The sequence below is a fragment of the Pelophylax lessonae genome, assembly GCF_965119305.1.
Source record: "Pelophylax lessonae genome assembly, chromosome: 2".
Lineage (NCBI taxonomy): Eukaryota > Metazoa > Chordata > Amphibia > Anura > Ranidae > Pelophylax > Pelophylax lessonae.
In genome coordinates this window covers 7,781,551-7,807,114 of record NC_138769.1, presented here as the reverse complement: position 1 = coordinate 7,807,114, position 25,564 = coordinate 7,781,551, and the positions used below count along the sequence as shown (strand labels likewise).

General features: G+C 44.2%; 2 pseudogenes across 2 annotated transcripts in view; both read left to right on the top strand.

Annotated features, from left to right (window-relative positions):
- LOC309545904 overlaps positions 1-6,830 on the top strand; it is a 39,118-nt pseudogene extending 32,288 nt beyond the window's left edge. The window contains exon 2 of the transcript XR_014226151.1: positions 6,303-6,830. The product of XR_014226151.1 is annotated as an uncharacterized misc_RNA (transcript). The remainder of the gene's footprint in view (positions 1-6,302) is intronic.
- Positions 1-25,564, top strand: part of LOC309545902 — a 1,177,957-nt pseudogene that overhangs the window by 1,023,618 nt on the left and 128,775 nt on the right. The window lies entirely within an intron of this gene.

The window sequence follows — 25,564 nt, the reverse complement described above, 5'->3', positions numbered from 1 at the left end:
CTGTCAGGTAAACCCATGTGGGCTACTTTTTGGGGCCAATACTGGCTGACACTTCTGTATCCTGTGAATGCCTAATGTACCTCCAGCCACAGAATACTACGTTCTTTGCTGTCAGGTAAACCCATGTGGGCTAATTTTTGGGGCCAATACTGGCCGACACTTACTTCTCTATCCTGTGAATGCCTAATGTACCTCCAGCCACCAAATGCTACGTTCTTAGCTGTCAAGTAAACCCATGTGGGCTTATTTTTTGGGGCCTTTACGGGCCGACACTTACTTCTGTATCCTGTGAACGCCTAATGTACCTTCAGCCACAGAATACTACGTTCTTTGCTGTCAGGTAAACCCATGTGGGCTAATTTTTGGGGCCAATACTGGCCGACACTTACTTCTCTATCCTGTGAATGCCTAATGTACCTCCAGCCACCAAATGCTACGTTCTTAGCTGTCAAGTAAACCCATGTGGGCTTATTTTTTGGGGCCTTTACGGGCCGACACTTACTTCTGTATCCTGTGAACGCCTAATGTACCTCCAGCCACAGAATACTATGTTCTTTGCTGTCAGGTAAATGCATGTGGGCTGATTTTTGGGGCCTGGAATGGCCGACACTTACTTCTTTATCCTGTGAATGCCTAATTTTTCACACTGGAATGGAAAATTAATGAGTCTGTAAAGGTTCCGCCAAATTGTTGAATGGATGCGGACCCATTTTACAGATGTGCGAATGGACCCTATATGTATTTGACATGTATTTACAGGCTGCTATCAGTTCTGGCTGATTTATGAAAAAAAATGTAAAAAAATTTTTGCTGTAAAAAAAAATAAAAAATTTTAGGGCAACTTTTCCAATTGCAATACTTCTGTTATGACATTGTCCATGGGCTGGGACTATTTGTGCACAGCTAGTAAGTGTTTTGTGGCTGCAAATATGACCTAAATGTTTTTAAAGTTCCCCCCTACCATTAAAGTCAATGGGGCCCACCGCGAACTAACGGTTTGCGGACTTTTGAGAAAATTTGCGGCTGACGTTAGCGAACCGCCCCGGCCGATGTTCGTCCATCACTATTGAGGTATAGTAGGGGTAGAGATCCCAGATGAGGAGCAAGGAGAAGTATGCATTTTATTATGATGTGGGTCTTTCAGGTGCTGTTGCCAATGGACTGCATGGCAGGTCGTCATATGTCTTGTCAAGCATGTGGTGCCCAAACGGGTGGTGTTCTGGCCACGCTTGATCCACCTTAGACAGATATTGCAAACAGCAATGATGCGGTCTGCTGCACTTGTTGAAAAAAGTCCCACACCAATGAACTTTTGGAAGTCAGCGGGGAATTAGCAGCACCCTGCACCTGTGGAGCTCTTCTTTAACAAAAGCTTGGGTACTGAGTTAAACCCCACTGAAGTCTATAGGAGCCAAATGTTAAACTGTAATGTCCATTTTCTAGGCCAATGGACAAGGGATTTTTAAGTTAATCAGATGGGGGCTGGGCACTGCCCTGGGGGGGGGGAGGGGGTATGTTAGTGTACATGTAGCCTTATTGTAACGTCTTATACTATTGCTAGGGATACCAGTGACTCCTACTGGCAGCAGAAAGAAACTACAGCTTCACTGAGTTTAAGGAAAAACAAAATGAGCAAAATCACTATAGATCAGCTGGGCTAACAACCACTTGGCAAAGATAAATTTAAATCACAACCCTGTTTAGGACAGGATGTTACGAATATATTAAAGATGTGTGTGTGTTTAAAGTGATTGTAAAGTCTTATTTTAAAAATAAATAAACATGTTACTCTTCCCTCCTCTGTGCAGTTCTATTTGCACAGGGCAGCCCCGATCCTCCTCTTCTCTGATCCCTCTTCGCTGCTCCTGGCCCCTCCCTCCTAGTGAGTGCCCCTACATCAAGCAGCTTGCAATAGGGGCAACTGAGACACGGAGCTGCGTTCTGGCCCCGCCCCCTTTATCTCCTCATTGGCTGACTGATTTTGATTAACAGCTGCAGGAACCAATGGCGTCGCTGCAGTGTCTCAGCCAATCAGGAGGGAGAGTCCCAGACGTCCGAGGCATTCGTGGATATCACTGGATAGAGAGGGGCTCAGGTAAGTATTAGGCTGAGGGGGAGGGTCTCACAGAAGGCTTTTTTATCTTAATGCATAGAATGCACCTTCTGCCCTTACAACTTCTTTAGGAGCTCATTCACACAGGCAGAAAAAATTATAAGTTTAAATGCATATATTCTGCATGATAGACAGGATGCTTGCAAAGCTACAAGATCCTGCATAAAATATGCACACCTCCTAACTTCTGAACCTCAGAATCAGGGACACTTAAAGCAGGAACTGACTGGCGGCATTCCGTGGCAAAATCTGGGTGTGGTCAAAGTCTTACCATTGTGAGGAGCCTAAGGGCGTGGTTAAACAAAACAAAGCTTCCTCGTATCTATAAAATATGATGAGTGCAGGGTTCAAGAATACAGTACATACAGAGTACAGAGTTAAGGGATGCGTTACATACAGAGTGCAGAATTGAAGAGTTTGCTACATACAGAGTGTAGAGTTCAGGAGTGCTCTACATACAGAGTGCAAGATTGAAGAGGGTGCAACGAATAGCATACAGGGTTGAGGAGTGTACTAAATACAGAGTGCAGGGTTGAAGAGTGCGCTACATACACAGCGCAGAGTTGGGGGTGCGCTGTGTACAGAATGCAGGGTTGAGGAGTGCTCTACAGAATGTAAGGTTGAGGTGTGCGCTACTTACATTGTGCAGGGTTAGCGGGTGCACTACAGAATAGGGGTTGAGGGGTACCCTATGTACAGAGTGCAGGGTTGAGGGGTGCGCTATGTACTGAGTGCAGGGTTGATGGGTATGCTATGTACTAAGTGTAGCGTTGAGGGGTGCACTATGTACTGAGTGCAGGGTTGAGGGATGTGCTATGTACTGACGGCAGGGTTGAGGGGTGAGCTATGTACTGAGTACAGGGTTGAGGAGTGCGCTACAGAATGGAAGGTTGAGGGGTTCGCTATGTACAGGATACAGGGTTAAGGGGTGTACTATGTACTGAGTGTAGCGTTGAGGGGTGCGCTATGTACAGGGTGCAGGGTTGAGGGGTTTGCTATATACAGGGTGCAGGGTTGAGGGGTGTGCTATGTACAGAGTTGAGGGGTGTGGGGTGTGCTATGTACTGAGTGCAGGGTGGTTGAAGGGGGCTTTGTTTACATCAACCGTCTGCCTTTTTCCCTCTCCCCTGGGAGATTGCCAGTGGCCGGCGGACATCGGGTCTGCCGGTCACATGCGCGGACATGTTAGGGAACGAGCGGGGGCGGGAGCGTGCTCGCGCCTTAGAGGCTCTCAGGCTAGCGACATAGTACTACGTCACTTTGCCTGTACGGGGCTGACTGCCGCAGTAAATATACTGTAGGCGGTCGGCAAGTGGTTAATTAATTTAGTAATAAGGCTGTAAGATAACAAAATGTGGAAAAAGTGAAGCGCTGTGAATACTTTCCGGATGCACTGTAGTGCTGCATTTTTCTGTGTACAATACTATACACTGCATGCATCTAAAATGTAGCATTTTTTCTGCCCATGTGAATGAGCCCTAATCAATGTATTAGAATACATTGGCACTGGAACCTTCATTTGGTGGGTGTAATAGTTTATTTCCACTTATAGATATAGGAAAACTGCAGAGTCTGCACCTTCCTACGCCTTGTGATAAAATGTGTCTCTCCTTCTCATCTCAGAACGTTGTTGGGAATGCTGTACCTGTTGTGTCTTCTGTTCCATAGCAAGGATTCTATAATGATTGTAATGTATGAGATTGCAGGACTTTACACAAACCATAGGAATCCTCTAAGGGACAGAGTGACTTCCACCACTACACCCCAGAGCCTGAGAGAGGAGAAGCAGCAAGGTGGAAAAACCCAGTTTCCTCAATACCAATACCTCTTGCTTGGAGATCTAAGGAACAGCCAGGTGCAACAACATTTTCAACAGAGAGAGAACATCTGCATTCAGTGTTTGGAAAGTTTTTGACCCGTTTATCCTATGGGAGGACAGCGTAGTGATCTTTAGCAGCCAGAAGTCAGCTTTAAGTCCTCAGTTTGTATTTAACCACTTGCCGACCAGCTGCCACATATTTACTGCAGCAGGTCAGCTCTATTGCGTGCAGTGCTTTAAGTGGCCCAAAAGAGGTGCCGGTACTCTATTATAGCCTATAAATTTTGTTGCCCCCACCCCACATCAGGGTCCCCACAGAGCATCCCCCCCTGGCCTGGGCTGGGACTCCAGAGCAGGGGGACTCACTGGTGGTGACTGGTCTGGCTCTGGAGTGGGAAATATTCTTGGGGGGGGGGCAATTGAGGGCGTAGATGTCCTAAATGAGCATACTGGTACGCTAAGGCGCAAGGAGAGGTGGCGGTATGCTCAAGAGCCATATTTGGAAGTGGCAGTACTTAGTACCAGTGCATACCTGCCCACTTAAAGCACTGATTGCGTGAAATTACATACCTGTGCGCAGAGGCACACACGTGCCCTGATTGGCCACAGGGGGAGCTAATCAGTGGGTCCAGCGGACCAGAGAGGTAGAACGGTGGTCTTCCTATGTAAACAAGGCAGTCTGCCGTTCTGTCAAGGATAAACACAGTGATCTTATGTTCCTGCTAAGCAGGAACACCAATCTCTGTGTCTATCCAGTGAGTCCATCCCCCACACAGTTAGAAAGCATCCCCTAGGGTAGGGGTGTTAAAGTGGCGGCAAACCAGCTGTTGCAGAACTACAAGTCCCATCATGCCTCTGCCTATGGGAGTCATAGTTCTAACTGCAAAGCCTCATGGGACTTGTAGTGCCCTAGTGCAGTGATGGTGAACCTTGGCACCCCAGATGTTTTGGAATTGCATTTGCCATGATGCTCAACTACACTGCAGAGTACATGACCATCATGGGAAATGCAGTTCCAAAACATCTGGGGTGCCAAGATTCGCCATCACTGGCCAAGGGACACATTTAACCCTTTGATCGCCCACTGTGTTAACCCCTTCCCTGCCAGTGTCATTAGTACAGTGACAGTGCATATTTTTAGCACCGATTACTGTAGTAATATCACTGGTCCCCCCAAAAGTGTCAAAAATGTCAGTTTTGGGTCCGATCTGTCCGCCACAATGTCGCAGCCCCCATAAAAATTGCTAATCACCGCCATTACTAGTAAATAAATAAAAATTCTATAAAAATATGCAATAGTTTGTAGGCGGGATAACTTTTGTGCAAACCAATCAATATACACTTATTGGGATTTTTTTTTTTACCAAAAATATGTAGCAGAATACAAATTGGTCTAAATTTATGAAGAAATTAGATTTTTGATATTTTTTTAATGGATGTGTTTTATAGCAGAAAGTAAAAAATATTGTTTTCGGTCTTTTTCTGTTTATAGCGCAAAAAATAAAAACCGCAGAGATGATCAAATACGACCAAAAGAAAGCTCTATTTGTGGGAAAAAAAGCACATCAATTTTATTTGGGTACAGCGTCGCACGACCGCGCAATTGTCAATTAAAATAACGCAGTGCTGGATCGCAAAAATGTCCTGGTCATTAAGGGGGTAAAACCTTCTGGCACTGAAAATGGTTAACCACTTGATGACCCGCATGTTAAACCTGCCCAGGCTGTTTTTCAGTTTTTGGCACGGTCATACTTTCACTGACAATTACTCAGTCATGCAACACTGTAGCCATATGTAATCTTGTAACACAGATTGAACTTTCTGTTTGTGACACACTCAGGTTACAGTTCTGGGCATCCCATACCTTCCCTTCCCCATCTGAATTCAACCCCTAATAAACTAAAACAAAACACCCTGGGTTGGTTCTTGAAGTCTCAGAAAGTGATGAAAAATACCTGTTGCCTGGCTGTGCGTATGAGGGGAGACCCACAAATTCAGTGGCTCCTAAAGGGTTCCTTTTATATAAGTAACAGATTCCCTATTTATCTTCTGTTCCTAAATACTTCTTACAGCAAACAAACTCCCTCATGGGGGGCTGATGGGGGTCAGGTAGGTATCTGTGTGTAAGGTTTGTCTGTTCATTGATGATTTCTTTGCAGAATAATTGAGAGTATAGTGGGGGGGGGGGGGAGCTATTTTCAGTGGTCAAAGATGGTAAGAAAAGAACGGGGGAATCCCAGGAAGACCCGGAGGATCTAACGGATCTAATCTGATATATTTCTGGGAGCGTTATAGAGGACTATGGATTATATGAGGGGGGAGGGGAGTGTACACTGTGACCTGACTGGGATCTGTATTCTGTCTGTGCAGGAAATGGTGTTCAGGAGGAAATATTCACCCGGCCGGGATCTAACCTTCTCCTCCCCATCAGACATCATCTCACCCTCCACCATACAGATACATCGATGTGTGACCGGATTGAATGGAAATATAAATACCGAAACAGAACCAATGAAAACAGAATATTTACACACAGGGGATGTAAGAGTAAATATGAGAACATACTCTTCTCCAATACAAGGATATCAGAGAATGGAAGTCTGATCATATACAATGTGACTCTGGAGAATGACGGGATATACCGTGTGATTATAGATAATGGTATAAGACACAATATACAGACAGATGAATACTCCGTCCATGTAGAAGGTAAGTCCCATCCAATCCCCACCTCCAGTCCTAGCAGTGTCCTCCCCCCTCCGTGTCTTTATATCCATACATTATATAGTAGAAGATCTGATGGAGACGTATGTACAATGTCCTCTGCTTACTGCCCCACCCCCACCATTCCCTGTGGGTTCACATCTGCAGTGCTCAGCCCTCCTGAAGTTGCTGTGAGCTGAACTGTGCTGTGCCTTCTGCTCGGGGTCCCCATGTGTTAGATCTGACCATTGATGGAAGTGTGACAGATCCCCAATACACACACTGACAATGCAGCAATCTGGAGACCTCTAAGGGGATTTCAGTGACCCCAGTTGAGGCTCTGACCCTCAGGCTGACCTCTGACCTGGGCGGAGCCACCGCTCCGCTGTACGTTGGAGTTCAGTTTACTGGGAGTAGCTGATTCATCAACATTGGAGGGTGGAGGTTCTGCCAACAGCAACCAATCCGGATTAACCTCTTAGGAAAAGAGGATTCTGATTGGTTGCTGTGGACAGCCCCTCCCCTTTGAGCTAATTTTCCTCTCCCACTATGAGGATTCCATGCAGCCAATCTGGATGGTGGGAATTCTGCTGATGGATGGGTGACAATGGTGGATCTCCAGCTGGAAACACAGACAGGGTGTGAAGATCTCATCCTTCACCTGAGTGGGGAAATCTTCACCCCTCCCCCCTGTGCAGATGTTGGGGGATACCCAGCATGGGGCATTTCCAGCTCCGGAGACTCTTCATCCCAGAGGAATCCACCAAGAACACCTGGGCGGAGGTCTCCTTTAGAGGGAACTCCTCACATCCTCTTTGTATTACAATGTACAGAATATCTCTTACACAGCAGTAGCCATGTACAATATACAATGTTCTTACAGCCGATCGTCCAGATAAGATTGTATAGCTCTGTGTATGGGGGTCACATGACTGAAGAAAATGGGTGTAATGTTAGTGGGGTGATTTAGTGTTTGGGGGAGACGTGCACACAGACACAATCTATCTCCTCCAGTCCCCAGGAAGATGTCTGCACACCTGTTTATAGGTAAGGATGGGGGAGGGGCATGCTGTGTATATATTGGACCTTATCAATGGAAATGATTGTCTCTCTCAGTTCCAGTATCGGTTCCGGTCCTCCTTGTCTCATGTCTCCAGAATGGCAGTGCTGAGATCTCCTGCAGGGTGGAGGCGGGAACTAAGCCGAATATCCGTCTATCTGTGATTGGAGGATCACAGGAGAATTATTCTGCTTCTGCCAATAACGTTAGAGCCATTGTGGAGTCACCGGGGCCCTGGAACATCACCTGTACTGGGAAGAATGGGGTCAGCCGGACAGAGAACAGAACCGGGGTCACTTGTCCAGGTGAGGAGAGCTTGGGGGATGGGCACAGAGCCAGTTAAAGTGTTTGTTACCCCACCACTTCATATTCCTGATATGTGGCTGCTGTACCACGTACTTGTATGAGAAAGTATCCTGTTCTCTTTGTATTGCTTACCTTATGTGAAATCCCTGCTGTTCCTGCCATTCCCCTTGCTTTCCTATAAAAAAAACTGACCACACTAAGCAGGAAAGCACACCGTGGTCAATTCTACAACTATGCTGGGAATGCAGCCTGTTCTACTCCAGCCATTCTATGGCAAGTTCAGTGTCCTGCTGCTTCTCTGCCCCCCAGCTCTTATGCAGCTGAGAACAGAGGGAATGTGAGGATTTATAAAAAAGATATTTACAGTATCTCACAAAAGTGAGTAAACCCCTAATATTATTGTAAATATTTTATTATATCTTTTAATGTGGCAACACTGAAGAAATAAATAAATACATAAATAAATATAAGATTGCAGCCCCCGTTAACTGGTTGCTGACCGCCCGGCAGGCAGCTGCTTACAGGCAAATCGCCATACATGTACGGCGCTCGCTCCCAGGGTTCTGGGGCGTGCCCCCAGTCCTGCGATGGTCTGATTCGCTACAGAACCAATTAGTCATCAGGTCCAGGCCAATGATTTTTGGCCTGGACCTGGTGATTGGTTCTGACCAATGCCAGACCGACCTGTGCTTGTGTTTTGTAAGCACAAGCACAGGAAAGGGTTCACTCTTCCCTCCTGGAGTCCTTTTCGGTTCCAACGTGAGAGAGGAGAGGATCAACTGTAAGTACACCAACAGCACATTTACACACACCTAGCTAGGCACATTTAACCCCCCCAATCACCCCCCCCCCCCCCAGTTAACCCCTACACCCCCTGTCACAGTGCACACTATATACAGTATATAGCGGTTTTCTGTATTTCTGTAATAGTGTGCCTTGTGACTTCATTTATCGCTAGCGACCATTAGTTTTAGATTTAAGGTACCGCCACCCCCCAATAAAGATTTAACCCCTGATCATCCCCCAGTTAACCCCTTCACCCCCTGTCTCAGTGCACACTATATACAGTATATAGCGGTTTTCTGTATTTTTTTAATAGTGTGCTTTGTGACTTCATTTAGCGCTAACAGTTAGTTTCTGTCCCAAGTAGGTTTAGGGTACCCGCCACCCCCCCAATAAAGATTTAACCCCCTGATCACCCCCAAGTTAACCCTTTCGCCCCCTGTCTCAGTGCACACTATATACAGTATATAGCGGTTTTGCTGATTTCTGTAATGGTGTGCCTTGTGACTTCATTTAGTGCTAGTGACAGTTAGTTTCTGTCCCAAGTAGGTTTAGGGTACCCGCCACCCCCCCAATAAAGATTTAACCCCCTGATCACTCCCTGATCACCCCCAGTTAACCCCTTCATTGCCCTGTCACAGTGTCACTTTTACAGTGTACAGATCCTTTTTTCTGATCACTATTAGTGTCACAGGTGACATTAGTTAGCCTTAACGCTAGTTAGCATCAACCTAGGAGAGCGCAGATCCCTCACTGGCAGAATCAGGGTCAGTATATGAACCTGAAGAGAGCAGCGGCTCCCTGACAGACAGCTCCGAAGATGGATGGGTCCCTGTTAAGATCAGGCATACCCGACCACGTTCTGGAGTTGCTGAGGTGCAGGAATCGCATGGTGCTCGTATGCAGCAGAGTGTCAGTACTAGTGCCGCTCAAACTTCTGGTGAAATGGCAAGCACCAGCGGCCTAGTACACCCTGGTTGTAGACATAGCAGCACTGCAGTATCACTTGGTGATGTGGCAATTCCCATAAATGAAGTTCAAGCTGGTGCGGTGGCTAGCACAAGTAGTGGCCCGCAGCCACTGAGAATTCGAAGACAGGCCCTTAGAGCCCATAGTGCCCTCCCTGATGCGCTGGCATATCCTAATTGGCAGCCCACAGATTCTACAGCGCCCGTACTTCCCCCATTCACTGCCCAACCCGGAATTCAGGTGGAAACAGCCAATTTTACTCCCCTTGATTTTTACAAGCTGTTGTTCATGGAAGATCTTTACAGATCTATTGTGGACCAAAGCAATTTATATGCTGGTCAATTCATCACCACACATCCAAATTCGTCCCTTGCCAGTCCATTCGGCGGAAACCTATAACGGTTTCCGAGTTTAAAACTTTTCTGGGCCTATCCCTCAACATGGGTATAACTAAAAAGAGTGAGTTGCGGTTATATTGGTCCACTAGCCCAATTCACCATATGCGCATGTACTCTGCTTCCATGTCCAGGGTGAGATACAAGCAAATTCTGCGGTTCATGCACTTCAGTGACAATGAACTCTGTCGTCCTCAGGGAGACCCTGAATATGACTGGCTGCCCAAAATTCAGCCCCTTGTAGACCACTTCAATCAGCGGTCTGCAGCCTTGTTTAACCCCCAACAAGTTGTCTATGTTGATGAGTCCCTGATTACGTTTTCTGGCTGCCTTGCTATGAAACAGTATCTCCCCAGCAAGCGTGCCAGATACGGGGTCAAACTGTATAAGCTGTGTGACAGGGCCACAGGCTATACAGTTAGTTTTTCGTGTTTACGAGGGTAAAGATAGCACTGTGGAGTCCCCCAACTACCCAGACTACATAGGGAGCAGCGGAAAGATTGTGTGGGACTTGGTGTCACCCTTATTCGGAAAGGGGTACCATTTGTACCTGGACAATTTTTATTCAAGCGTGCCACTTTTTAGTCACCTGCTCGAATTTCAAATGGGTGCATGTGGCACCGTGCGACCTAATCGCCGGGGCTTCCCCCAATGGCTTGTAGATTCCCGTCTTAGTCGGGGGGAGAGAGCCTGCATGAAAACTGAAAAAAATTGCTTGCAATGAAGTGGAGGGATACACGGAATGTTTTAGTTCTGTCCTCCGTGCACGCAGACACGACGGTCCAAATTCCTATGCCAACTTCCCCTTCCAGATGCAGTGAGCTGGCTGCATGAGAGGCATTTTCTGCATGTCCTCCCGAGTACCCCTACCAAAAGAGCACCCCAAAGATGTCATGCCTGTAGTAAGTGCGGATTTAGGCGTGACACCCGTTATTATTGTCCCACCTGTCCTGACCAACCTGGTCTCTGTATCGGGGGAATGTTTTCAACGCTACCACACACTAGTGGAGTATTAGTATAGGGTACAGCACGGCACAGTCTAGGGCACACTTACAAAGGGTCTCGAAAGATGTTCAATGACATTTTGAGAGACCCTAATCTGGAATGTTGCAGCTGAAAAAAAAAAGTTACAAAAAAAATTACATAAAAAAAAAAACATAAAATAAAAAAAGCCAAAAATAGTTGTCGTTTGAGTTAATTTTGTGTTCTCACTCTGCTCTTTACTTCTACTGTACTTTATCGTTACTGTTGTCATTGGTAACCATTTTTTTCTTTTCAGGTACCAATGTAATGTTTTAAGTTTGCTGTTCTATTAACCAGTTTGCCTTGCAGGTACACCCATCAGCTTCCTCACTGATTTTATATATTCTAAAAAAACAGCATTTGCGCTCAGCATATATGGATACCTCTGATGGCAGCGCTGTAGGAGGTGATTTCACCACCGCAGTTAAAAAAAAAAAAAAAAACAACAGGCATACATGGCTTTCATCATGTATGCCCATCATTAGAAAAGTGGGTTGGATGTTTTGGGTGGCTAATCATGGGTATACTATATATTTTCTGGTGGATATTTCTTCATCCACATCGATCGATGTGGATGAAGGAATCGGTTAGGTTCTCATTTTTTTGTTCAGCCCACAGGCTGCATGAAAAAAAAAAAAAAACCTACAATATATGCCAAACAAGGACCAGCAATGTACTGGTACGTTGCTTGACTTTGAGTGGTTATACCAGGATGATGCCTGCAGATTTAGGTATTATCTTGGTATCGTTTTTTACAGCCATCGGTCGGCTTGCATGTAAAAGCAACCCTAGTGGATAATTGGCTGCTAGACTGCTTTTACAAGCAGTGGGAGGGGACGGGGACGGGGATGGGGATGGGGACTGGGACGGGGACGGGGACTCCGGGACTCCCCCCCCCCCCCCCCCCCAAGGTTTTTCTCAGGCTCTCCTATCCCAACGGTTAACCCGAGAGTGTAGCCGGTGGTTCAATTTTTTTTTTTTTAATCAGATAATTTTTATTAAAGAAAAAATTGACACTACAACAAGATAGGTACAATAGTCAAAATTCAAACGCACATATATAGACCAGAACAACAACAGATCTATGTACATCCATCAATACATATATATGTGATCAATATTTATCTCTGTACAAAAATACCTTTATCTCGTCACATGCACATACTCTAGTATTTAACTATTTTTTCCATTTTAAATCCTAACTAACTACATTCTTAACACAACCCCCCCCCCCCCTAAGAAAAAAAAAAAAGAGAAAAAAAAAAAACCTCTGCCAAGATCGATATATACTCAAAATCAATATAGTTTTCTCCTGACAAATTACATTACATTGGTCTACCTTTTAGGGTCTCTGAAAGTCAACAGTTTTCTAAACTTAAGGAGGTATGCCTTCAAAAATTCTAATGGCGGCCAGCAGTGCCGGGGCCAGCCCCGGAACAGCTAGCCATTGTTCCTAAATATGATCAAATTTTCTAGAACTGCCTCTGTTTGTATGTGAGATATTCACAAAGTAGTGTTATATTCACCTCCTCAACCCACTAGGAATGAATGGGGGGAGAAGGAGAAAGCCACTTCCTTGCAACAAGTTTTCTGGCTAAAAAAAGCACTCCAAGAATTGCCGTCTGTATATATGGAGAAAATATATATTATTTTTGGTTCATAAGGGAGAGTAATATTCCATGTATTATTAATAGTTAATATTGTTTTCCGGTATCGGGTAAGTTTGGGGCATCTCCATAACATATGAATAAGCGTATCGAGGGCATAACGGAAAATCCCTCCTTTGCCATTTATATAAACGAGTAGGGGTGTGATATGGACGATGCCCAATAAATAGTTGTGAAAGCTTCTGTGTGGATGAGAGGGAGACCCTAGTCACATTTTCCAAAATATTGGACCATTCCTCATTAGACATGGGACCAATATCCTCCTCCCATCCCTTCCTACATGTTAAAGACATCACATTGGATACTTGATTCAAAAATGAGCTATATAAAAATTAGATAGTACCTTTTTTAATATACTTTCCCAGAAGCCTATACAGTATCACCGGATTGGATAAACTCCAGAGAGAAATCTTTGCCTGTGCAGATATGGCATGTCTTAACTGTAAATATTGGAAGAACAAAACATTTGGAAGTCCAAACTCCATTCTAAGTGACTGAAAATCCTTCAATGCTGTACCCTCGTATAATTGTGTGATATATCGCAATCCGTATTCAGACCACGTAGAAAAACCTTTCAATTTAAATAATTCAACAAAGTTATAATTATGGAAAAGCCGAGAATATCTCGTATATCCCTCATTTTTGAAGTGTTGCTTTGTTTTGATCCACAATCTATTTAGCAGGAGCAATGTAGGACACGCTGTCAGCTTCCCCATTTCTCCTGCCTCCAGACACTCCACTACATCTTTATTAGACAAAATAGAGGATATAATCTCCCTGTTTGGCTTCCGGCACTCAACATTTCCCCAGCCTGCTAAATGCTGAAGCTGAGTGGCCATACAGTAAAAATCGGGATTAGGGACTGCAAGACCTCCGGCCTCATTAACTTCCTGTAGCTTTTCCATTTTAATACGGAGAATTTTTTTCCTACAAATCAACGTACGAAATAAGGTATTACACCTCCTAAAAATATGTATAGGTATCCATACAGGGGCATAATGTAGAGCATACAACAATTGTGGATTCCAAATCATTTTAATCAGGTTACAACGACTCACTACCGAGAGAGGTAGTTTCAGCCAACTGATGGATTGCTCCTTGAACTTAGCCAATAGAGGTTCAATATTGAGTTTGACATAATTATAAAAGGTTGGAATGGACAAAAATACCCAAATACCGAAACTGTTCCACTACTCGGATCTGAGATGCCATTTGCGGCAGCGGAACAGTGAGGGGATCTAAAGGTAATAATACAGATTTATCCCAATTAATTATGAATCCAGAATAGGATCCAAAGGTTTGCATAAGTGTCATTAGTGATGTCAGAGACCTATCTGTATCTCCCAAGAATATAAGAGCATCATCTGCATATAATGCTATTTTTTCTTCTAAAGCCCATCTACGGAAACCAGTAATATGGGGATGTGCCCTAATGGCTGCTGCTAGTGGTTCCACCGCAAGGGAAAATAGTAATGGGGATAAAGGGCATCCCTGTCTTGTCCCCTGATAAAGTGTAAATGAGGAAGAAAGTGTATTATTTACCCTGATACGAGCTTCAGGGGCTCTATATAATAATTTAATCCATGATATAAATGAATCCCCTAATTTAAATTTCTCCAATACAGACCATAAATAATGCCATTCCACACTATCAAATGCCTTAGCGGCATCTAAAGATAAAGCAGCTCTATGTCCCTGATTTGTAACAGGTATTTGTAAATTAAGATAGAGTCTACAGATGTTAATAGCTCTAGAGAGGTTTGGAATAAATCCAGATTGATCGGGATGTATAAATTTTGCTTACGATTTTTGACAGTCGCATAGCAAAAACCTTAGTGAGTAATTTTAAATCAATTGTTAAGGAGATAGGTCTATATAACTCAGGACATTCAGGGTTCTTCCCAGGTTTCAATAGTAGCACCACCACCGTCTCATACATATAGCTCGTTAGCGAGCCACATTTTTGGGCTTCTAAGAAAGTATCCAAAAGTTCTGGCAATAAGATGCCTTCAAATTTTTTATATAGTTACATTGCTAAACCATCAATACCAAGGGCCTTAGAATTTGGGAAAGTGGCCAAGGCACTCCGCAGTTCCTCCAAAGTAATGGGGGCGTTCAGATTCTGCCTGTCCACCTCCCCAACTGTTGGTAAGGATATACCGTCCAGAAACCGTATTAGGTCTGGACGGGTATAGGATACCTTAGAGGAGTAAAGGTCCTGGAAATAGGACCTGAACTCCTGTATAATAGATGGGGTGTCACTAACCACCTCCCCCATACCTGTCAGTATCCTATGTACTACCAACACAAGAAAACAAAGAAGGGCACACCAACCTAGCACTTTATTAATAAATCATGTTAATAAATCATAAAAATGATCATATCAGACTCAAATCGCTTGAGTGTCAGGAATAGTCCATGTCCATAGTCCTGTTGAGATGACGGCTGACACGTTTTGAGGCTTAACCCTTTTCCTCAGAGCCACTGTGTCATGACCTACTCACAAGTTTAAATAATAGTACATTGTTCAAACCTCCTCCCTAAGGTCTTGGGAGCCCCTCCCTCTAGGGGGGTGGCAGTAATACTACACCTCTCCCTCTTGTGACACTGCCATTTAACCCCTAGCATTGTGGATTCATGGTACCCATGTGATAATCGTACTATATTTTCATAATTAAAGCAATAACACATGTATACAAAAATAAAATTGCATCAAAGAAGTGCAGCTAAAACATATATTAACATCCATATATATTTCATAGTATGTAAAATAGCAATGAGAATTTTTTTTTTTAATATTCAATATAATTTATAAATTATAAAAAAATAAAAATTAAAAACACTCAAACCCTTTGCTGATGATGGAGGACCATTTGTATAATGCTAAACATGTACATACCCTACATGTATAGCTGGCCAGATGGGGATCCCAGGTGACTGTGTTGGCCTGCTGAGATCTCTCCGTGTACTATCCTCCCCCAGCCAGTGTCCATGGTATTTAATGGCTGTAGCAGATCTAACCCTATGCTGAGTGTCCCACATGGGGGTGCCGTTATATAATCCATGGTAAGCTAGTCTCTATCCACTGCGGTGTATTGAGAGGGTGGCGAGGGGTGCAGGAGGGGAGGGGCTGATCAGAATCTGCAGTCCTTCGCAGTATATCTGATCGCTATCTCCGTGGAACGCACGCCGCAGATGGATGCTGTGCTTTAGAAATAATAGATAACATATGTCCTGTCCGCTTCCCCATAAAAAATGCTTGTGATGAGAAGAATCTCTTATTAGATGCCTGTTGAAGCTGTACCTCCCTATATACCTTTTGTGCCATTGTCCATTTATTTTCTGTATCTGTAGAGGGTGCCTGTATAAAGCCTCTCTCCGCTCTATCTACTTCCTCAGCAGCATTAGTTACCCCTCTTCTAGAATTAGTTTTAATATTAGAGACTTCACGTATACATAGGCCTCTAACAAATGCTTTTAACGTATCCCATACAATACCTGAAGTAGCTGAGTGCCTGTTATCAATCAAGAAATTCTCCAATTGATTATGAAAACCCTCCTCATTAGTGAACAGAGATTACATAGTTACATAGTTACATAGTTAGTGAGGTTGAAAAAAGACATCAGTCCATCCAGTTCAACCTATGATGCGTGTGTGTGTTTGCTTTTAACCGTACATTGTATACCCCTGTATGTTGTGGTCTTTAAGGTGTACATCTAATAGTTTTTTGAAACTATCAATGGTCCCTGCTGATACGACTGCTTGTGGAAGAGAATTCCACATCCTTACCGCTCTTACAGTGAAGAACCCCTTACGCACTTTAAGGTTAAACCACCTTTCCTCTAGTTTTAGTGAGTGGCCACGTGTCTTATTGTATCTCCTTTCTCTGAATAGTTTGTTCCTTATGCTAGGGTCGCCAGTACAGTATTTGTACATTGATATCATATCCCCCCTCAATCGTCTCTTCTCCAGAGAGAATAGGTTCAGTGCTTGTAGTCTTTCCTCATAGCTGATGTCCTCCATTCCCCTAATTATTTTTGTTGCCCTTCTCTGGACTTTCTCCAGTTCCAGCACATCCTTCCTGAGGACCGGTGCCCAGAACTGGACAGCATACTCCAGATGTGGCCGGACCAGAGTCTTGTAGAGCGGGAGAATAATCTCTTTATTTCTGGAGTGAATCCCCTTTTTTATACATCCCAGTATTCTGTTGGCTTTGCTTGCGGCGGCTTGGCATTGCATGCCACTGCCAAGCCTGTTGTCTACCAGTACCCCCAAGTCCTTTTCCATCCTAGACTCCCCCAGAGGTTCCCCCCCCCCCCTAGTGAGTAGCTTGCTTTCTGGTTTCTGGCCCCCAAGTGCATTACTTTACATTTTTCTACATTAAATCTCATCTGCCATGTGGTTGCCCACCCCGTTATTTTGTTCAGGTCTGCTTGCAAGATTTCCACATCCTGCATAGAAGATATTGGCATGCCTAATTTAGTATCATCTGCAAATACTGAGATTGTGCTAGATATCCCCTCCTCTAGATCATTTATGAATAAATTAAACAGGATTGGTCCCAGGACAGAACCCTGGGGGACCCCACTTTCCACACCCGCCCAATCCGAGTACTCCCCATTAATCACCACCCTCTGTATTCTCCCCTGGAGCCAGTTCTCTATCCAGGTACTCACCTTATGGTCCATACCTACCTTCCTTAGTTTGTACAGTAAGCGTTTGTGGGGAATGGTGTCAAAGGCCTTTGCAAAGTCCAGATACACCACATCCACAGGCTTTCCTTTATGTAGGTGGCAGCTCACTTCATCGTAGAAGGTTAACAGATTGGTTTGGCAAGAACGATTTTTCATGAATCCATGCTGATTACTACTTATAATACCGTTTTCATTACTAAAGTCTTGTATGTGGTCCCTTATCATCCCCTCCAAAATTTTGCAGACTACTGATGTTAGGCTGACCGGCCTATAGTTACCCGGGATATATCTCGGCCCCTTTTTAAATATTGGTACCACGTTGGCTTTTTTCCAATCAGCTGGCACCATACCCGTCTGTAAACTATCCTTAAAGATCAAGAATAATGGTCTGGCAATCACCTGGCTGAGCTCATTAAGAACCCTTGGGTGCAAACCATCCGGTCCCGGGGATTTATTTATGTTAAGTTTCTCTAGTTTAGCTCTAAGTCTATCTTCTGTTAGCCATGGCGGCACTTCCTGAGGTGTATTATTTAGTTCGGCCTTACAAGCTGGGTTCGTGTAGCCCCCCGATTCCTTTGTGAAGACTGAAGAAAAGAAATTATTTAACACTTCCGCCTTTTCTCTGTCCTCTGTGGCCATTTTTCCTTTATCATCTTTTATGGGGCCAATGTGCTCTGGCCTCGCTTTCTTACTGTTTATATACTTAAAGAACTTCTTGGGGTTCTTTTTACTCTCCTCCGCTATATGTCTCTCGTGTTCTATTTTAGCCGCCCTGATTTCGTCTTTACATTTCTTATTACACTCTTTGTAATGCTTAAATGCTGCCAATGACCCCTCCGTCTTGTATTTTTTGAAGGCCTTTTCTTTAGCACTAATATGCATTTTTATGTTGGAGTTTAGCCACCCAGGGTTTAGTTTTGCTCTTTTAAATGTATTTCCCTGTGGAATGCACTGGCCCACCCCCTTGTTAAGTATGCTCTTGAAGCACTCCCATTTTTCCTCCGTGTTCTTTGTTCCCAGGGTTCTATCCCATTTGATATTTTCTAGCAGCGAGCGCAGTTTAGGGAAATTGGCTCTTTTGAAATTCAGTGTCCTTATATTACCCTTGTGTTTCCTATTACTGTAATTAATACTGAAACCAATTGACCTATGGTCACTGTTCCCTAAGTTGTCCCGTATTTCTATATCCGTGAGCAGGTCTGTATTGTTGGTAATCAGTAGGTCAAGTACCGCATTGCTTCTTGTCGGTGCATTCACCATCTGACCCATGAAATTGTCCTGCAAAACATTTAGGAACTGCCGAGCCTTGGCTGAGTGTGCGGTTCCTTCTGCCCAGTCTATATCTGGATAATTAAAGTCCCCCATTATAATGACATTTCCCATCCTTGCTGCCAATCCTATCTGTGACATGAGGTCCGCCTCCCCCTCCTCCCTCTGGTTGGGGGGCCTATAGCATACGCCCAATATTACCTTCCCCACCGTGCCTTCCCTTTGAAGCTCTACCCATAGGGATTCTGCCTCGTCCATAGCTCCATTATTAATATCATCCCTCATATTTACCTGTATACTGTTCTTAATATACAAACATACCCCTCCCCCTTTTTTACTTTCTCTATCTCTGCGATAAAGGGAATACCCCTGAATGGTCGGCATCCAGTCATGAGAGCTGTCAAACCAAGTCTGTTATCCCCACAAAATCTAAGTCCTCCTCAAACAACAGTAGCTCCAGCTCTCCCATCTTGTTGGCCAGGCTTCTGGCATTGGTATACAAACCTCGTAATTTTGATCGGTTACATTTATCCTCATTTGATGTTTTTAGGCTGCTCTCTTGATTTTTCCCCGTACCCACCCTGGGTATAGGAGCTCCAAACACCCTACCGCTAATGCCCCCATTTCTGCCCTCTGAAACTTGCTTTCCACTGGCTAATTCTACATCTGTACCCTCCCCCCCATTCCCTAGTTTAACAGCCCCTCTAACTCTTTGGCCATCCTCGCACCCAGTACGGCTGCACCCACCCCATTTAGGTGCAATCCGTCCCTACCAAAGAGCCAGTGACCGACTGAGAAGTCGGCCCAGTTCTCCAGGAACCCGAAACCCTCCTTACTACACCAGCTCCTCAGCCACTCGTTAACTTCCCTAATCTCCCGCTGCCTCTCTGGTGTGGCTCGAGGTACAGGTAGTATTTCGGAAAATACTACCTTGGAGGTCCTAGTCCTCAACTTAGCGCCTAAGTCCCTGAAATCGTTTAGGACTCTCTGTCTTCCTCTGCCTATGTCATTGGTACCCACGTGTACCATGACAGCTGGGTCTTCCCCAGCCCCACCCAATAATCTGTCCACCCGATCCGCTATGTGACGAACCCGAGCGTTCGGCGCACACGGTCTTTGTCACAGATTACACTGTCTGCCCTTCTAATAATTGAGTCCCCCTACCACCAGCACCTGTCTTTCCTTTCCCTTTCTTCCCGGCCTCACTGGAGGAGTTCTTCCCCTGGCAGCTAGGGGCGTCGCTCTGCTCCAGCAATGCTGGTCCCTGACTGGTTTCCCCAACATCACGCAACGGGGCGAATTTATTGGGGTGCTCCAGCCCAGGATCAGCCTCCTTGCCTTGTCCCCTTCTACCCCTCCTAACTGTCACCCCTCTACTCTGCTCTGATGCCTGCACCTCCGATACTCCGCCTACCTCTGTGCAGGCCCCTGTCTGCACCTGGCCGGTACGATCCTGGCTCTCCTCCGGTATGGACATTCGTCTCAGTGTTGCCAGCTGCTTCCCTAGATTCAGGACCTGAGCTTCCAGGGAAGCAACGTGCTTACATTTTGCGCATTTGTATTCGCCCTCGATCACATGTCCGAGGAACGCATACATATCACAAGATGTACACCGAGTCGCATCTCCACACCCGCCGGGCATTGTACCTACTAATCTAATCTAATGGGGATTCAGCGATTTAAGACTATCCTATGTGGCTAATTCCTGGCTTCCTAACGCTACCTTCGCACAGCCCGGTCAGACGCACAACCCTCAGTCGCACAGCCCGGTCAGACGCACAACACTGAGTCGCACAGCCCGGTCAGTCACTCAACACCCAGTCGCACAGCCCGGTCAGACGCACAACACTGAGTCGCACAGCCCGGTCAGATGCACAACACTGAGTTGCACAGCCCGGTCAGACGCACCACCCTGAGTCGCACAGCTCGGTCAGACGCCAAAAAGGATTAAGTTTCCAACCAACAGATAATCTTAAGGGTTAAAATGCATCACTACCAGTAGTGGTGAATGATCCGAAACACCTCTAGCCAAATAGGATACTTCCGGGTCATAGTCCACTCAGAACCCAATGCCAGATCAATGCGCAAGAGAGAAGAATGAGTCATGGAATGGCATGAGAACTGAGCTTCCAAAGGATATTTAAACCTCCACAATTCCACTAATCCTAATCCCCTTAAATAGTTAGCAAAAGGTGTAGGTCGTCTAGGACCTTGAAGACAATATTTTTTAAAACGATCCAGTGACGGATCTAAACATTATTGAGATTTGAGGGTATTTAGAAATAAACCTTGACAGGCACTGCAGCACTTCCATGGCAAAGGGTGGAGGTATATATATAATTAGCAATATATTTATTGGAATTCCACATGCCATATAGAAAGACATATCTTCCTTGCTCATCCAATAATTTATCTAATACCTCAAATCCAACATTACCAGAGATCATAATACTCACACCCCTAGAATATTGGGTATAGGTAGAATGATATTGAATTTGATATCTGGATAACCGTAGTAAACCAACGTGTCTTTAGTAACATGGGTTTCCTGTAAACATACTATAGAGGGATTCTGAGACTTAAGAAATTTAAATAGAGCAGTTTGTTGCTTCACATTATGTAAACCGCCTACATTCCATGAGAGAATAGATTCTGTAAACTTTAGTCATTTATATCATCTATATATAATTCAGGATAATCAAATATCTCAGATAGATCCTGTACCAGTCCATTGGCAGACATGACCCTAATTTTACAGAGGCAAAAAAGAAAAGAAAAGAAAAAAAAAACGCACAAAAAGCATATGCACAAAATATTTCCAGCAGGCCCCCTAAGGAGCGAGATAAAAAAGTTACCCCCACTTCCGGTTCCGGCGCCCATGTAGCAGGCAGCGCGTAACAGCGGCTCCGGACATCGCATCTGAATATCCAGCATCCATAGCCCATCCGAGCCATCCGACCCCCGGGACACCACCCGATATCCCTAAGGACCTGGTAGGCATGGACAAATTTGTTTTACACGGCCCCCCATCGGCCGCTCCGCCGATTAGGCCTCCCGGGACGGACCAGGCCTCAAGGGCCATAGACATGGCGGACGCGGCCCAGCCGGCTCCTTCATCCCCCCACACTTCTGCTTCCTCACCTATCCCAGAGGCACAGGTCGCTTCCCTTGCCCAGGCGGTGGCGGCGCTTCTGTCCCCGACCATAACAGCGGCGATGGACAAGGCCATATCCACGGGGATGGCTCAGCTCCGGCGGGAGCTGGGGGAACACTCCCATAGATTATCAGAGCTGGAGCACAGACTCTCAGACATTGAGGAGGAGGTGCAGGGCTTCTTCTCGTTAGACCAGCAGGCGAGACAAACCCAGCGATACATCCTTGAGAAGCTGGACGATTTGGAAAATCGATCCAGAAGGAATAACCTGAGAGTGATTGGTCTGCCTGAATCCTTCCAATTAGACTCCCTCACTGACATCTGCATGGCTCGCATCCCTGCAGCTCTGGGGATCATCTCCCCCTGTACTGTGGAAAGGGCACACAGGATCGGCCCCCCCTCTAATGAAAGGAGATCACCCCGGCCCATCATAGTCAGATACCTAAACTATGCTGACAGACAACAAATTCTGAAGTCGTTCCGCAATTCTAAGGGTCTGCAAATCGATGGCCACAAGCTGCTCATCTTTGCTGACTATTCACAAGAAGTCTCAAAACGCAGGAAAGCGTTCCAGCCGATTTGTCAAGCTTTGTATGCCAAATCAATTAAGTTTGCTTTAACTTATCCTGCGACACTCCGCATAACGGATTCCACTGGGGAAATCAAGTCCTTTTGTTGCCATTTTTTACTTAAGAGATAGGATAACCGGATTATAGCAGATCTTTGATGGAGGACAAACTCACACAGGCACCATGCTTTAGTTTTCTCAGGAACACACACTGCAGTCTCTGCTGCCTCTTTTTTCTCTTTTTTTTTTTTTTTTAGTGAGTGCAACTTTATTTAAACACTTCCTGGTTAACAAACAGACAACATATTCATATGACTGTAGATCAATGGATAAGCTGTATAAGGGCATATAAACAAAATGTCATATATCTTAACACCCCCACTTGCTCTTATACTGCTTATGAAAAATAGTTTAGTACAGTTACATCATTTTACTCTCTATACTCCAAAAATATAACTCACAAATCTATCAAGCTTAAACTTTGTTATTGGTTTAGTCATAACATCAGCTACCATTTTATCCGTAGAACAATACTCAAGATCTATCTTGCCTTCACTCAGAATAGACCTAAGGAAATGGAATTTAATGTCAATATGTTTGCATCTTTGATGGTAAACTGGGTTCTTTGCGAGAGCTATCGCACTCTGATTGTCTTCAAAAATCTTCACTGGCTCAAACTGACATTCACTGTCCAATTCTCTCAGCAGTTGTGCAAGATATAGACTCTCCTGTGTGGTTGCAGCTAATGCTATATATTCAGCTTCACATGAAGATAGTGCAATTGTTGGTTGTTTCTTTGATTTCCAAGAAATCAGAGGTCCATTTTCAGTCAGGCTAAAACAATATCCTGTTGTGCTTCTCCTATCAATCTGGTCTGAGGCCCAACTGGCATCACTATACGCCTCTAGTTTTAACTTCTCTTTACATTTTCTGTAGCATAGTTCAAAATTGACAGTTCCTTTCAAATATCTCAGTACGTGTTTGGCCGTGATCATGTGTTGTACACTTGGTTGTGAAAAGTGTTGTGACAGTTTGCTTATAGTCCAACTCAAATCCGGTCTTGTGCACGTAGCCACATAAATCAAACTGCCTACTATCTCCCGATAGCTTTTTACATCTGCAAGTTCACTTTTGTCGTCGAAATCTAATTTTTGTTCACAAGGAGTAGATCTCGGTTTACAATCTGACATACCAAATCTTTCTATCATTTTCAAAATGTATCTCTTCTGATTCATCTTCACCGTTTCATTAGTCTGTCTAAAATCAATGCCCAAAAAATAGTTCAGTTTTCCAAGATCCTTCATTTTGAATTTTGTCGCAAGTGTTGACTTCACATCATTGAGTAGTTTTTCATTGCTTGCAGCAATGATGAGATCATCCACCCATATTAGTAATATTGCTTGTTCATCTCTGTTCTGTTTGACATAAACACAATGGTCTACAGAATTTTGTATGAATGCATTTGAACATAGATAATCATGTAGCATCTTGTTCCAGTTTCCTCCCGATTGCTTAAGACCATACAGTGACTTTTTTAGTTTGAGAACTAGCTTTTTATTTGTGTCATCTTTGATCTCAAAACCTTCTGGTTGGTCTATATATATATCACAATCAATTGGGGCATGCAAGTAAGCTGTCTTCACATCCATTTGATGCAAGATTAAATCATATTGTGCTGCCATTTGCATCAAAATGCGTAATGAAGTAAAATTCGCAGTTGGAGAAAAAGTTTCCATGTAGTCGGTTCCCTTTACTTGATTATAGCCTTTTGCCACAAATCTGGCTTTGTACGTTTCAGTTCCATCTGCATTGCTTTTTATTGCATACACCCATCTACCCCCCACTGAATGTTTGCCTTCTGGTAGTGTGGTCAATTTGAAGGTATCATTCTCCTTTAGTGACTCCATCTCATCTTTCATTGCATTTAACCAACTTTGTGACTGGGGTGTTTCCATAGCTTCTCTGAAGGTCTGAGGTACATCATGTGCTCTATAGCAGTAATCTATGTTCATTAGTACCTGATCATCACCAACAGATTCTAGTACATAGTCATTTAAATACTGAGGAGTTTTTCTATTTCTTGTAGGGTATCTTGTACCATGGTCTTCATCTTTGTCCTCTACAATCTTCTCTAAAGAATCTGGGGTCTCATTAGTCATTGGACCTGATACAGGAATTACACTCCTTTCCTCATAGAAATCATCATTATTGTCCAACAGCTCAGTCTGAGTTTGTTTCTCGATTACATCCTTTTCAATGAATTTTACTAGTCTGTGCTTGAAGACTTTGCCAGTTTCAGGGTAATACACTAGGTAAGAAGGACTATTTTTGTCATATCCTACAAAAATTCCTTTTGTGCATTTTGGATCCAGCTTTTTCTTATCGTGTTTGTATGCAAAACATTCTGACCCAAAAATCTTCATTTTTGATAAGTCTGGTTTCTTCCCTGTCAGTATGTTGTATGGCGTTTGCTTCAAACGATTGTTAAAACATCTATTTCGAATCATAGCTGCTGTCATCACTGCATATGTCCATAACTCTTTTGGTACTTTGCTCTCTATTAGCATACATCTTGCCATCTCTATCAGTGTTCTCCAGTTTCTTTCAGCTGTTCCATTTTGATGTGGTGAATAAGGTGCTGAAGTCTCATGTCTTATGCTCTTCTTTATGAGTAGTGACTGGAAGGCATTCGATGTGAATTCGGTACCATTGTCTGACCTCATTCTCTTGATGATCCCATAGGGGGCAGTATCAGCGATAAACTTCTCTGTGGCTAGAACTGTGTCACTCTTGTTTTTCAGAAAGTATACAAACACTGCACCAGAATAATCATCAGTGAATCCTATGACGTATTTGAATCCGTCCTTTGCAACTGGCTCTATAGGACCTGTTAAATCTGTGTGTACTAGTTCAAGTGGGTATTTTGCACGGGTGTCAGGCTCCCTGTTTCTACTCTGAGCAAATTTCCCTTGGATACAAATCTCACAATTCAGGTTGGACTTATCAACCTTACCTTGGATCTTCATTCCATCTACTAGAT